We start from the raw sequence: 13,515 nt of genomic DNA, 5'->3' as shown, positions 1-13,515 counted from the left end.
CATTCACACTCCAGACACATTTTTTTTTAACTCAACAACGACTCCTAAGTTCTTTCAAACTTCTCAGTAAGGAATTCAAATCTGAAAAAGTACGTTCAAGAATAGTTTTGAGATGTCATTCACCATCAGTTGGTTCTGAAAACTTGACTTGTAGAGTAACATACCATGCTGATGAGGTTACAGTGTCAAGTGTGAATGTGTGGAAGCTTGACTTGGAAAAAAGACAATGAATCGGCCATCAAGTCTACAACAAAAGCATGCCAGCTAACATTGGTACTCACCCCAACCTGCCTTTGCACTGTGCAATTCCAGCAGTCTTAAACATTGTTTTGCATTTCAAACTGTACAAGACGATGCATCTGAAACCTTGACCAAACTCCATGGCACAGTGCTCCATCGATAGTTGTTCTCAATATCGGACTACATGATACAGATTTTCTGGAAACTATCATGCTAGATCATTAAGATATTGTGCTTTTGTCACAAAAATGTGACATCAAAAAGGCATTCTATCTGCTGCCACAACTGCACAAAATATTTTTGTGTCCCACATACTTCATGCTCATTTTGCTATACCACTGTTATTTGTAGTTGGCATGTGAGCTATGGCAGGCTGTTCCCTATTGGTTGTTTTTATACGCGTGTTGCGTATATGTGTACTGCGAGATTTTAGAGCAAAATTTCTGACACTGCATGAGGAGACATGAGATGCCCAGTCCAACATTTCAGTAAAAAAAAAAAAAAAAGTCAATCATTCATATTTTGAAGCACTATAGACTTTTTATGGTCTGAAGCTATAGTGGAATGGTTTTCCAGGCTGGAGGAGGTATGAAGTGAAAACATGGACTCGATCATCTCCACGTGTGGACTCTGTGTCCAGCAGGGCCTCTCCAGGAGCCTGGATAGTGACCGATTTGTCCCCTCTGCTGTCCCTGCTCTTAGAGCGGTGCCTGTCTCTCCGATCCCTGAAACACCACCACACACGCATGCGCACACAGATGTATATAAACATTTATATACACAGTATACTCCAAGTTGGTACATAAAGCAACATAAAATGGATAATCGTTAAATAACGATACGGTGGTACCCTCAGTGTTTGCAGTAGTGTACATTCACATTTGTATGTTCTAGACAAAACATCAATGCCCACCCACATTTAGGCAAAAGGGAAGAATGTCGGGAAATGGCATACGCACCTGTGCTTGCGAGAGCTACGGGAATGGGAGGACTTGTAGGAGTAGCCTGAGTACTGTGACTCGTTGTCCATGTCTGGGGCCAGTGGGCGGGGTTTGTGGACCCCAGCTCCGCCTCCTGGAACATTTTGTTGCTATGCCCAGTTGAGTTTTGCGCTCTGAGATAGATTTAGAGGATAGAGCCAGCGGCAGCTGCAGCAGTTCAACCTTACTCCTGAGAGAATCTATTTTGAAGGCTGAAGAGGAGGAGGAGGACTAACCTGAGGGAGGAAGAGTAATAAGTATACCTTTAAAGCAAATACCATAATCCAGAGCAACACATCTCAGAGTGAACACGCTCCCTGTTAATCAAACCAAAGACTGGTGGTGTCAGCACAAAGCTCTATCTGCTCTTAAAGGTGAGCTACAAGTGCCCACAATTTCACTACAATCTGTTCTCATTCAGAATGAACAAGTGCATATAAAATCAGAGCAACACCATAATATGTAGAGATCTATAAAGATCTGTTTTTATATATTTCAATGAATCCATTAATGTCCCAGAACAGTGATAGTATAAAATTGAGTCACATTTTGAAAATGAACATCTTGAATACACACTGAAAATTGAAACAAAGGTTGTAGTCTTCATCTATTAATTGAACTGTGCAAGAATAATGAACAAACCAGAAAATAGCATTACACACCACTTCACCTTCAAGGTATTAAATGTTTTTCACCCTAAGGAAGCAATTTACAAAAACAGGCTCATCGTTCAACAACTTTGTGAATCGGTACTTTCACACTTCTCACTCACCACAAGGTCTCATCACTCTCACACACACACACACACACACACACACACACACACACACACACACACACACACACACACACACACACACACACACACACACACACACACACACACACACACACACACCAGCCATCTCCCATCATCTCCAGGGTTACCAAGCTTGGCTCTTACCAAAGGAATGAATAAGAGGGTACAGGAGCAGTGAACAGTGTGGGGGCTAGGTTTCTATGGTTACATGACCTTTAACCACACAACCCTATTTCTGGGGAGAGCAAAAATATGTCAGTGAGCTGTTCGTATGTTTACCTGGGTCTGTGTGTGTGGTCAGCTCTAAAATAACAGCAGCAACTGTCATTGAAGAAGCTGTTGTGTGTGCCTGAGTAGGTACTAAACACATTCTTAAGAATAGTGACTCTTAATCCAATTCCTTTAATGAAGAACCACAACTTTCCTCACTTTCTATTTCTAAATGTCTGTCCCCTTCTCTCTGATTGGCTGTATATGAAGGGAACGCAAGCTTTCCTGATTAGGAAGCCAAAAACACAGACCTCCTCTTTCTGCTGTGTCTGTGTGCATGCACTTCTTACTCATCCACTTGTCAGGGATTGTTTACAAAACTGGTAATACAGTCAAGGATACCATTTGTCGAGGGCAGACTCCCAACACATGCCACGCATCAATCTCAAATAGGGGCTCTTGGATTCTCTCACACACACACGCTTCTCACAGGAATTGTAAAAACAGTAGGCCTACGTTTGAACAGAATAGAATGGGACCATAACCCCATGCATTTTATAATAAAGGTTAGAATAAAAACTCATATATAAAAACATAACTCTCGAAGAAAATTAAGAGATCAGTCCCAATCAGTATCTCTGCATTTGGCAATGATTTCAATTCCACAGTCTGTTGAATTCCACCACATGTACAGCTCTTTGTATTTAATGAGATTCTGATTAGGTAATCAAAGCTTATTTAACAAGCAGTGTGAAAGACTGGTGGAGAACACTTGAAGATGCATGAACAAGCTGCAATCAAAATCTGAGATATTCCACCAAATACTGATTTCTTAACTAATCCTAAGTTAAAACATTAGTACCATGAATGTGTTTTCTTTGCATTATTCTGTGGTTTGGAAACAATGCATTTTTTTTTTGACCCATTGTCATTTTGTAGGTAGGTGTAAACCATCAACAGTGATCTCAAATTACTTGTCGCCAAGCGACGTAACCAGCTCAGCGGATCATTGTCTGCACAGGGTAAGGCCTAAATGCCTCAGAGTAACAGTGGACAAGAATTGCAGGGGAGGTACTCAGGGCGCCCCCAACACCCACGCAAAGACAGGCCGAGGCTTAGAGGCCTTCATTGAAAAGCTCGAATGCTGGGACTGGACCAAGTTTGGTACAGTAATCAAAATATCCATGAATCTAAGGCAGTTTACGCCGCACCTACATTTAAGAAAAGTTTAAGTTGGTGTTCGATTGTAAATACATAACCAGGACTATCTACATCCCAGCTTTTGCAACAACTTAAGTCGCTGCTTGACACACAGTATCGGTTCTCTCTCGCGTTTACTGGAGTTAGGCGAGCTAAGGATTAAATCGTAGCCAAACCCATTTTCCAATGAAGACTGCAATAAGGTATGGTGGAAACAGTTTGCGTCTACTGATACAAAGATTACTGCTGTAAGCATACATTAAAACATGCACTTCAAGCCACCAAAACAATAAACAAGTGAAATGAGTGAAAACATTAAGAATTATTTTATTGAAATCAAGTATTTGGGTTTAAGAAACAATTTGACGAGACTCCACACAAAGGAAATGAAAGAATACCCAGCAGGGTTCATCAATCCGGTTCCATTTTGTTTGCATGTCAGCACCGAGTTCACCGTATTCCAATAACCCTATCCACCAATACGCCAAGAACTATTAAATTACTGCAGGCTTAGAGCACAGCGACGCGGACAGGACAATGCGACGCTTAAAATGAGTTTTACTTGGCTCCAAAAGTTAAAAGGTGAAAAACACAAAGCGAAGACAGGCGTCGTTCCCTCAATTCGCTGTGAGGGGAAAAAAGACTACAAAAATTAGGCGACTTGCCTTTCTTTGCGAGGGGCTACATCCGAATGCTAAGGACCTTGCGGCACAAAGAAAATCCAAGCGCAGGGGTTTTCCAGACTGGAATAAAATGCACTTTTCAACATCCACGTCGTGAAATTTTGCAAAACACTGCCCAGTTCTATGGAAATAAAGAAAGTAATCCTTAAAGGCAATACGTTACATCTTAAGATCAGTGCAATGTAAAATCCATGATCCGTTCCCAACTCTTCCACTATGCGTTGGTTCAATGCCTTGAGCCCCGCTGCGTGTGTGAATACTATCATTCATCACCCAGACACTTGCGAATCAGAGCTATTCGGCTGGAAAACCATCCAAATGAAGAGCGTTAAGGATCATGGAGAGAGCATAAAACGTATGCTTTACTTTCCATTACGGCATGCATAATATTGTTTCACCTAAGCATATAATTTATCCTCACTCTTATACGCTTGAGCAGTTTTAACGCCACGTTTCTTTACACTCACTATTAGACAACAGGCGTACTCGTCGCACTTTCTTGTCTGTTCCTTTGGCCGTGCACCTTCCCTAAACCAAACAATTCCACTCCGTTTTCCCGTTTTGCCTGCGGGAACAGCTACTCATCTGTTATTCACAGAAACACATATTTCCGTCTCCTTCATTCAAACCGTGGCTACTACACCGACTACGCCCCATGCCAACACTTCTCCTCCCCCATGTTCCTTGTGTCGCCCCGCCGTCCCAAACTCCCGATCCCTTTCCTCAATATTCTACAGGTTATCACTCACCGAATATACAGCTTTCAATCGTTGTTCACCCTATTCTACCATACTACTTCAGATCATAGTTTAGGTCATTATTTAACCGCCTGCTTCAGCTTCATTTTTTTTTTTTTTTTGTAGATTTGATTCTTTATTGATCGTTGACCGACTGTTATCTGGGTTGCGGGCCACCTTCAATACAGCAGCGTTGTATTTAGAAAGCGATCCTAGAGAATTAGGACAGCTAACGTAAACTGCATGGCGCAAAAGATGGCCTGTAGTCCTTTGGGTTTTTCTCCGGGATCATTCTCTGATTGGGTATGGTAGGCTCTGAGTTTAATTATTTTTGCCTTAGATTCTGTTAATTCAAGGCTTCTTGTCTGAACCTTGTCTGATCCTCTTCTTTGAGGAGAAGGTTGCAGCAATCCGCCGGTCCTTTTCCTCTGTTCCCATTCTTCCAGCCAGTGTTCATTCCTGTACATCCAACTCTCTGGCTTCTTTTTCCCCTCTCTGCTCAGAAAAACTCTTCAACTCCTGACTTCCAGCAATCCGACATGTCCGCTGGATCCCATTGCCTCCACTCTGTTCTAGACGATCTCAAGAGATCTGCATTCTGCATTCAGAACCACCAGGGTGGTACCAATCCTCAAGAATGCCACACTCAACAGCACCAACATAACCAGTTACAGACCAGTATCACTTCTCTCTTTCCTCTCAAAAGCCCTTGAACGAGAAGTTTACAATTCATTATCTGGTTTCCTCACACAGAAGTAGCTGCATGATCCCCATCAGTCTGGCTACAATCCAGCACATTCAACAGCCCTCATAGCAGTGACTGCGAATCTTTATGCTGCTAAAGCTGCCAAACTGTCTTCTGTCCTGATTCTTCTGGACCTTTCAGCAGCCTTTGACACAGTAAACCACAACATTCTCCTCTCTGTTCTCTCCAGCCTTGGTGTGACTGGCTCTGCATGGAAATGTTTTCAGTCCATTTAGGTAACATGGAAAGGATCCACTTCCAATCCATGTAGACTCTCCTCTGGTGTCCCCCAGGGCTCAGTATTAGGCCCTCTTCTCTTTGTATACCTGTTCTCTTGGTGATGTAATATCTTCTCATGGCTTTTCCTACCACTGCTATGCTGATGACACCCAATTATTTCTTTCTTTCCCACCCTCCGATACGCAGGTCTCCAGACTTATCTCAGCATGCTTGACTGACATTGTGTCATGGATGACAGCCACCACTTGAGGCTCAACCCCAGTAAAGCCAAGCTTATGTACATCGAGAACTCCCTGGTATCACTATCTGAAGCTGCTCGTAGCCTGGGCATAACTTTGGACAACCAGTTGTCATTCTCTACTCATATTTCAAATCTGACCTGGTCTTGCAGATTTCTCCTTTGTAGCATACGAAGGATTCGGCCCTTTCTTTCACAGGAAGCTGCCCAGGTAATTGTGCAGTCTTTTGTAATCTCAAAGCTAAACTACTGCAACTCGCTACTTGCTGGTCTTCCTCTAAGAGCCATCAGCCCTCTACAACTTGTCCATAATGCAGCTGCATCACTGGTCTTCAATCTTCCTAAATTCATATGTCACTCCACTGCTGCGCTCACTTCATTGGCAGTATGAAGTAACTGACCACATCAGATTTGAAATCTTGATGCTTGCATACAAAGCCAAAAATGGACCAGCCGCTCTATACATTTTGTCAATTGTCAAAGCCCGGTCCACATTCACCCCAAAATCCAATTACACCAACGACCCTCAAAACAGTCCCAACACATGGGAGTGGGAAAGCCACACAGGATAGAGGGCCATTCTTCCTTCTCCCTTTCACAGGTTAGTTTATAAAAGGGAAATGTGATGGCATAATCTAGCATTAGGCTATTAGCATCCAGATGCAGCTAGATTAAGGTAGAACCTGGTCCTTAACACTGATCTTGGACAGTTTCATTCTTTTTTGAACCATAACATTAGCCATTATACAACAAAGGCCAAACTGGAGTCAGTGTAAAGGAGCCACTTCTACCAACATCTTAACAGATCAAAGTATAAATCCTTTCATATGTGTCAAAAACCAACCCTGGCATCACTGAGCCATTTCAAGAGGTGAGGGACGAGCTTCACAGTATTTACACTACACAGAAGGTGCCCCTTCATAGGTAATGACATGATATCAGACAACAAATATGTTCCTTTTTGTTCCCTGCAATGTTGACAGGAGTCAGTCCAGAACAGGGCTGCACAAATAAGTATACAGTAATGAGCAGTGAAGATGATGTCTTGCCACAACACAATGGCAATCCCAGTACGCCCTGCCTTATCCATTGTGCGTAAAGAGAGGCCAAACCTTTATTTTCTATTCTGTAGAACGCTTAAAGAAATAAAATAAACTCCTTCCACACTCTTTATTCTTTGCTCTCGCATAGTGTTAATTTATAAAATAAAGGATACAACATAGACATATGATGATATTAATGCAAAATACTCTCTTGGAGCCCATGTGTCTTGCAGGGGTCCCAGTGAAAAAGAACCTGAATTTGTTTAAGTCACCCATCCACACATTCCATAAGGCGAAGAGAGCCACAATCTTGGGTCAAGTTGACATGGGCTGATTATGGGTCCTCGAGCAAAATGGTACCTGTTGGGTTGCCAGTTTGTCACTGATGACGTGAGTGAGTATTAACATACATGTATTGGGTAAAGTGCTTGGGGGGGGTCCCTTTAATGGGCAGATTCATTTCCTCAGCCATACATTTTCAGTCTCATTTTAGTTCCATTTCTTCATCTTCACTGACTAATTTTTTTTTTAAACTGTCACCTCAGTTCCCTTGTTCCAACTTTAGCTTTACCTAATAAAAAAAAAACACCTCACATATCTGGACTTTCATTTGAATGCTTTTTATTCCAACTCGGTGCATGAGCTGAAGGTTCGTCTGTCCTGTCTCTCTTCTCAGTTGCAGACAATACAATATTTGCAGGTTTCTCCCAGGAGAAAGGCATGCTGGGATTCTAGTAAAGAGCTACACAGGATGTATGAAATGGCAGGAATGCCACACCCTTAGTATGTGTGTGTTCATGTTTCAAATGTGTAAGTAAAACTCTTTACAATGTCTCGTGTAATAAATCAAAATCCTGTAGAATGGATCTTGGGCTGAACTGGTTCTGTTGGCCCTTCTTCGTTACCTAAACAGGTTGGAAAGATGACCATACAATTGCCACAGTCTGCAGGGGTAGTACACCATAAGCAACATAATTACATCAACTCCAAAATCAATACTAAACATTATTCAAATAAATACATAAAATTCTTAAAGTTAAAATTGGGAATTGCTACAGGTTTGAAGGCCAGTTTTCAGTCTGGCAATAGCAAGACCCAAGATCTGCGGTGATGTTTTAATATTCAACTGTGTGCTCCATTTAAACTCAACCCCAAATTATTCTAGTGATTCCAGACTAGATCTTTTTGTTTGGTACAATCAAAAAGAATTGTGGTACAGCATTAAACAGGTTTAGCCCCAGTATTTATAAATGGCTTCTTTGACACACTTACCATCGCTCGACCCAAGATAAATAGATGGTGTCCTGATAATGGAGGAAGACCCATGGATGGTGTCATCTGAACTGACTGACAGGTGACTTTTTTCTCACCATTGTGAGCAGTCTACAGTGGTCTGCTTCAATCTCCTATGAAAATGAAAACAAGGAGTTAACCAGGATCTCACAAGTGCACAAAGCCATTCTTTTAAAACATAACATGAAAGTGCTAGCTAGCTGCAATGATAGTGTGTGTGTGTGTTTGAGAGAGCGTGAGTAATATATCCACTTTACCCTAAGCTGATGCAGGTTTTTCATCAGCCCCTTCATTGATTGAAAGATTCCATCCACATTTTTTATCATGCGCTGCCGTATGCTTGCTCGTGATTGGCAGGGCCTCGTTTCATGCCTCAGCATCTCCAGGTGTGAACGGCCTTTTGGTGACTGGCAAGGCATCTCCTGCCCTTCTTGCTGTGAGGACAATGATGTCATTTTCTGCTTCTGACTGGCAGCCTCTAAAGGATCCAAGGATCCAAGGATCAACAGTCTTAGTGTCCTGACTGGCAGAACACAAAGGGTGCAAAAAAGTTGGTAAATATCTGAGCCTGCTAAAATTCTATTTATAAAAACACCACCACCACCACCACCAGAAATATACTGTTTAACTATCATAGTGCAACAATGACTGTGTAACGGAGTGTAACAAATTCTTACCATCTTGAAGAGCAGCATCAGCCATTTTAGCTCGTCCTCCCACATAACCCTGCCCACCAGTATGCATGTAGGCTTCTGATTGGTCAGTTGGGATAGCTGTTGATCCTTGCTTGGTGGCTTCACTGCCTCCAGAGGCCGAGGAGATGGTCTTTTCTAACAGGTTCTTCCATCTGTGGAAACATCGCTAAAGCCATCAGGTCCCAATTTCTACAACAGCACAATGTTGTTAAAATCATCTGAACATAAATGGCCTGACACCATAAATGTTATCACAAAACAGACACAGCAGTGCTGACTGGTTGACCTTGATGAGAAGACGGTGGGTCAGAGAGAGACAAAAAAACAAACTCACGTGTTTTTCTCAGAGGAAGTCCCAGCCACCAGCTCGTATATCTGTCTCTCTGATGTACTGATCACATACAAGGCCTTGTTATCTGATAGAGAAGAGCAGGTTGTCAAACAATGTATTCAAACTAACCCAAATGCAATTTCTAACTGGCTTCTTAATTTTTTAAAAATAAAATAAAGACATAGTTATTCCAGACCCATTCATCTATTCTGGCTATTCATAGCTGTAAGAATAACTACAAATATACCTGTAGCCACAGATCTGACAAGAGATGAATCCAAGCGAACAACGGGGCAAAAGGGGGTTTTGAGGTCCGTGTTCCTACCCCAAACCCCACCCAGTGAGCGCACTGGACATCGCAAGATCAAACGGTCACCTGAACCCCTTTGGAGTAGCACCAACATGTCTGAGAGAAGCAGAGCATGAATGTCTGGAACACACACACACACACACACACACACACACACACACACACACACACACACACACACACACACACACACACACAGAGTGAGAATGGACCTGTCAAGTAATCATTTGCAAGAGGAAAAACAAAAATGTATGCAAGCTTGCACACAGATCACTGAAAGCATCCATTCACATTAAAAGTCCTTGAAACATGTGTATACACACGTATGAACATACAGGCAGATGCAGGTGTACACACACACACACACACACAGTTATTCAGACCATGTCATGTGTGAGGTAGCAGGGAACCAAATAACTCCAAGTCAGCATAGCACCATGCTCTCAATAGCTGCATTCCCAGTGATAACAGTGATTTGTTCAGCTGTGATGATCTCTTACCGATAGCTTTATCTTTACTAACTTTCCAAGTCAACGGTCCTTCGTGGATCATTTTCTTAGTGGTCAGGTCCAGATTCTACATAGAAAAAGAATATAGTTAATAATTCATACTCTGGATCAGGTGCTCCAAGACCAGAGAAGCTGTTTGGAAGGCAGATGGTGGATACATAGTAAGGCCGTACCTTGAACTGAGCAGCGACAGGACTGGCCTGCCTCTCCAGAGGGGACAAGTCTAGCCTGCGCTGATAACGGCTGAGCTGTCGCCGGTGCTCCGTCTCCCTGACGACCTCATTGACAGCTCGTAGTATCCCACGGCAGCACGCCTGTGCCCTCAGCAATGGCTGCAGGTCTGGAGAACCAGCTGTTGTGGGGGCACATACTAGTGTTAATCCAGGAGAAAGGGTGTGTGTGCTTGCCTCCTTGGTAAGCTGGTATGTGTGTGTATACTGAAGTGTTTTCATGGTTCAATACATTGTATGTGAGTGTTTCTATACATGCCTTCTGTGTGTCTGATGATGTTATCCAGCAGCAAGGGGTATTTGGTGAGTCTCTGCATCTCAGACACTAGAAGGTCCTTTAATTGTAGTCGGCGGCAGTGAGGGCTGGCTTCACATTCCTAACACACACACACACACACACACGAATGAGCCAAGGACATCTAAGTCCAAATGTGGATTCTGTTGACTGCAACACCAATTTATACCTAAAACAGCATCACTAGAAGTTATGTGCTGCAATAAAAGTCAAATATAAAAGACTGGATAGTCTCCAATTCAAAATATGGGTCAACCAATTCACAACCCAGCCCACTAACAAATATGGCAGAAGCTCTAGTGTTTGTAGGTTTGTCCAAAGGCTTTATACCTCTAAAAAGTGTTACCTGTATAAGGTGCGTGAAACGTGGGTCTTTGCGTTTATTTTTAATGAGCTCCAGTGCCTGACTCTGCTGACTGCACAGGTGAGACACCTGCTCCTGGAACTCCTCTCCTGCAGCGTCTTCAAACTAACACGCACACACACAAACACATGAGCTACTGACATATCAAGTAAAGCAACAAGTATATCCCACACTACACAGAACAACCCCTTCATTTTAGACAGCACCAAAAGATGATGTGAACTAGAAAGGGAGTAACACTAGCCAGCTCACTCTAGACACCATGATGTCTCCGATGCCTTGAACTATAGAAGAGTCCCTCAGCCTCTTCATGGACTCACATAGATTCACTGAAACACAAATGCAACACCACAAAACAGAATCTGTTTAAGCGAGCCAGTGTATATGTGGTTTGTTAGAAAGTTGTGTCAGTGGGCAACAGAAGTCTACTTGTGTCATGAAGGCCACCGCAGAAACAACATGTACAGCCTCCAGTCCATACCTGCTCACAGTAATGGCATGGTGCCGATAGCTGATATTGTTCTGTCATTAAATTCCCAGTTTGGGTGGGTTTTACACTTCTTTAATCTTGATTATGATTTAGACACCAAGTAGGCTTCAGAAATGTAGGTTTGAAAACACACTAAGACAAATGGAGCGGATTTGCACGCACACACATACGCTCGCACACAGAGAGACTGACCATGAAGACTGTAGACCTGGGGCAGGTTGGGGAAGATACCGGAAAGTTCTTCTACGGTCAAAAGGTTCCTCCTCTTCTGGAAGAACACCTGATCGAGAACCCCGAGAGTCCGCAGGTGAGATGCTTCCGTTGTGAACAGCTCTGAGGAAGAGGATATAGCAAAGTCACTACAATTTCTTACAAACGTTACACAATTCAGAATTCCACATTTTCATGAGTCAGGATAGAATTACCATATGTGCATAATAAATAGAATACTGTATGTTCAAAAGATTTAGTTGCTATTTAGCTTAAGTTAGATCAGTAAATAACTTTTCATTTTACATGTTAACTGTGTACTGGGAGTTGTCTTTTATAGTCAGTTGCAGACTAAACCATTCATATAGGATTATATGATGGAAAGGATTAACATGATTATATATGAATCATTACATATGAATCACATGATAATACATGATCAAATAATATTTTCCATCACACAAGCAACTGAACAAGAAGGTCGGTGTGGGCCATGGCGACCCCAGCAAGTACTACAACAAGGAGCTGAAGCTAGCCAAGTCGCTTGCGCTTGTGCTTGTGTTGTTTGCCGCCAGCTGGCTCCCACTGCACATCCTGAACTGCATCACACTCTTCAGCCCTGGTTGCGAGAAGCCCATGTTCCTTCTCTACATCGCCATCCTGCTCACCCACGGCAACTCCGCCGTCAACCCCATCGTGTATGCATTCCGCATCAAGAAGTTCCGCACGGCGTTCCAGCGGCTCTGGAAGCAATACTTCTGCTGTAAGGAGGCTCCTCCGATCGACACACAGATGAGTGAGAGACTAGACAAAGATCACTTCTGTCCTGGTACTCCGCTGGAGCACAACATTTGACTGGATCCAGGGGACTTTCTGAGCAAACTGAAATGCTTGCTTCTATAAATCATGTCTATTTTGAATGTAATTCAGTGCTTTACTGCAAATGCCACTGAGTGCATTTACCCCTGCAAAGGGAAATAAGACTCCTATGTAAAATGTCACGTAAACGTTTATCAGTGTTCGGCTCTACATCGCACAAAGCAAAACCCAGATTAATTAATTAATTAATCTGGGCAAATTAACAGCTTTATCAGATTTCTATTTTTTTTTTTTTATGTCAGTGTAAGTGGAATATGGGCTCTCTTGTTCTGCAGCCGGGCAAAGAGGACAAGGTTTTAAGATCAGGTCCATTGTAGAGAATTCCCCCGATTTCACTGATCCCATATAGCAATTTGTTTGTTTGTTTGTTTTTCATATGCTTTTTTGTCCTTTTTTACATAATCACATTATTATTATTGTGCATGTGAACACTTCAGTTCACTTATTGACAAACTGATTTTTACCAGTAATCAGGATCTTGTAGATGTATACATGCTCAGAGTGTGCTGTTGTCAGAGTCTGCTCCCATTGTAACTTATTATGAAACATTATAACTCCACTGGGACAAGAGGGGGAGGCTAGAATATGGAATTAAATCATTTATAGTGGCAAACAGATATGTGGTGTACAAGACATTTTTAAATAATTCTTTACTCAGTGATCAAAGTAGTTCTTTCTAACTAGTCCACAGGTATCATACAAATATGAAAAACAGTATTCTTTGCACCACTCTGCTATCCAAAGTGTGCAATCATGATGGTGCATCATCTCATTATAAAATATTATTTATAGTC

General features: G+C 42.3%; 2 long non-coding RNA genes across 2 annotated transcripts; both read right to left on the bottom strand.

The window, feature by feature from the left end:
- Window positions 1–9,709: 9,709 nt before the first annotated feature.
- Window positions 9,710–10,463, bottom strand: LOC145656584 (uncharacterized). The gene is made up of 3 exons (XR_014122192.1): window positions 10,427–10,463; window positions 10,245–10,320; window positions 9,710–9,864 (listed from the first exon to the last, which is right to left on the bottom strand). It is a non-coding gene; the product is annotated as an uncharacterized LOC145656584 (long non-coding RNA).
- A 666-nt stretch (window positions 10,464–11,129) lies between these two features.
- LOC145656585 (uncharacterized) lies at window positions 11,130–12,903 on the bottom strand. Its single transcript, XR_014122193.1, has 3 exons — window positions 11,825–12,903; window positions 11,395–11,471; window positions 11,130–11,247 (listed from the first exon to the last, which is right to left on the bottom strand). It is a non-coding gene; the product is annotated as an uncharacterized LOC145656585 (long non-coding RNA).
- Window positions 12,904–13,515: the final 612 nt, after the last annotated feature.

This window comes from Electrophorus electricus, unplaced genomic scaffold, assembly GCF_041902795.1.
Source record: "Electrophorus electricus isolate QZ-2024a unplaced genomic scaffold, ASM4190279v1 Scaffold82, whole genome shotgun sequence".
NCBI classification, from domain to species: Eukaryota; Metazoa; Chordata; class Actinopteri; order Gymnotiformes; family Gymnotidae; genus Electrophorus; species Electrophorus electricus.
The sequence above is the reverse complement of the archived record's forward strand: the minus strand, read 5'-3'. Positions and strand labels throughout refer to the sequence as shown.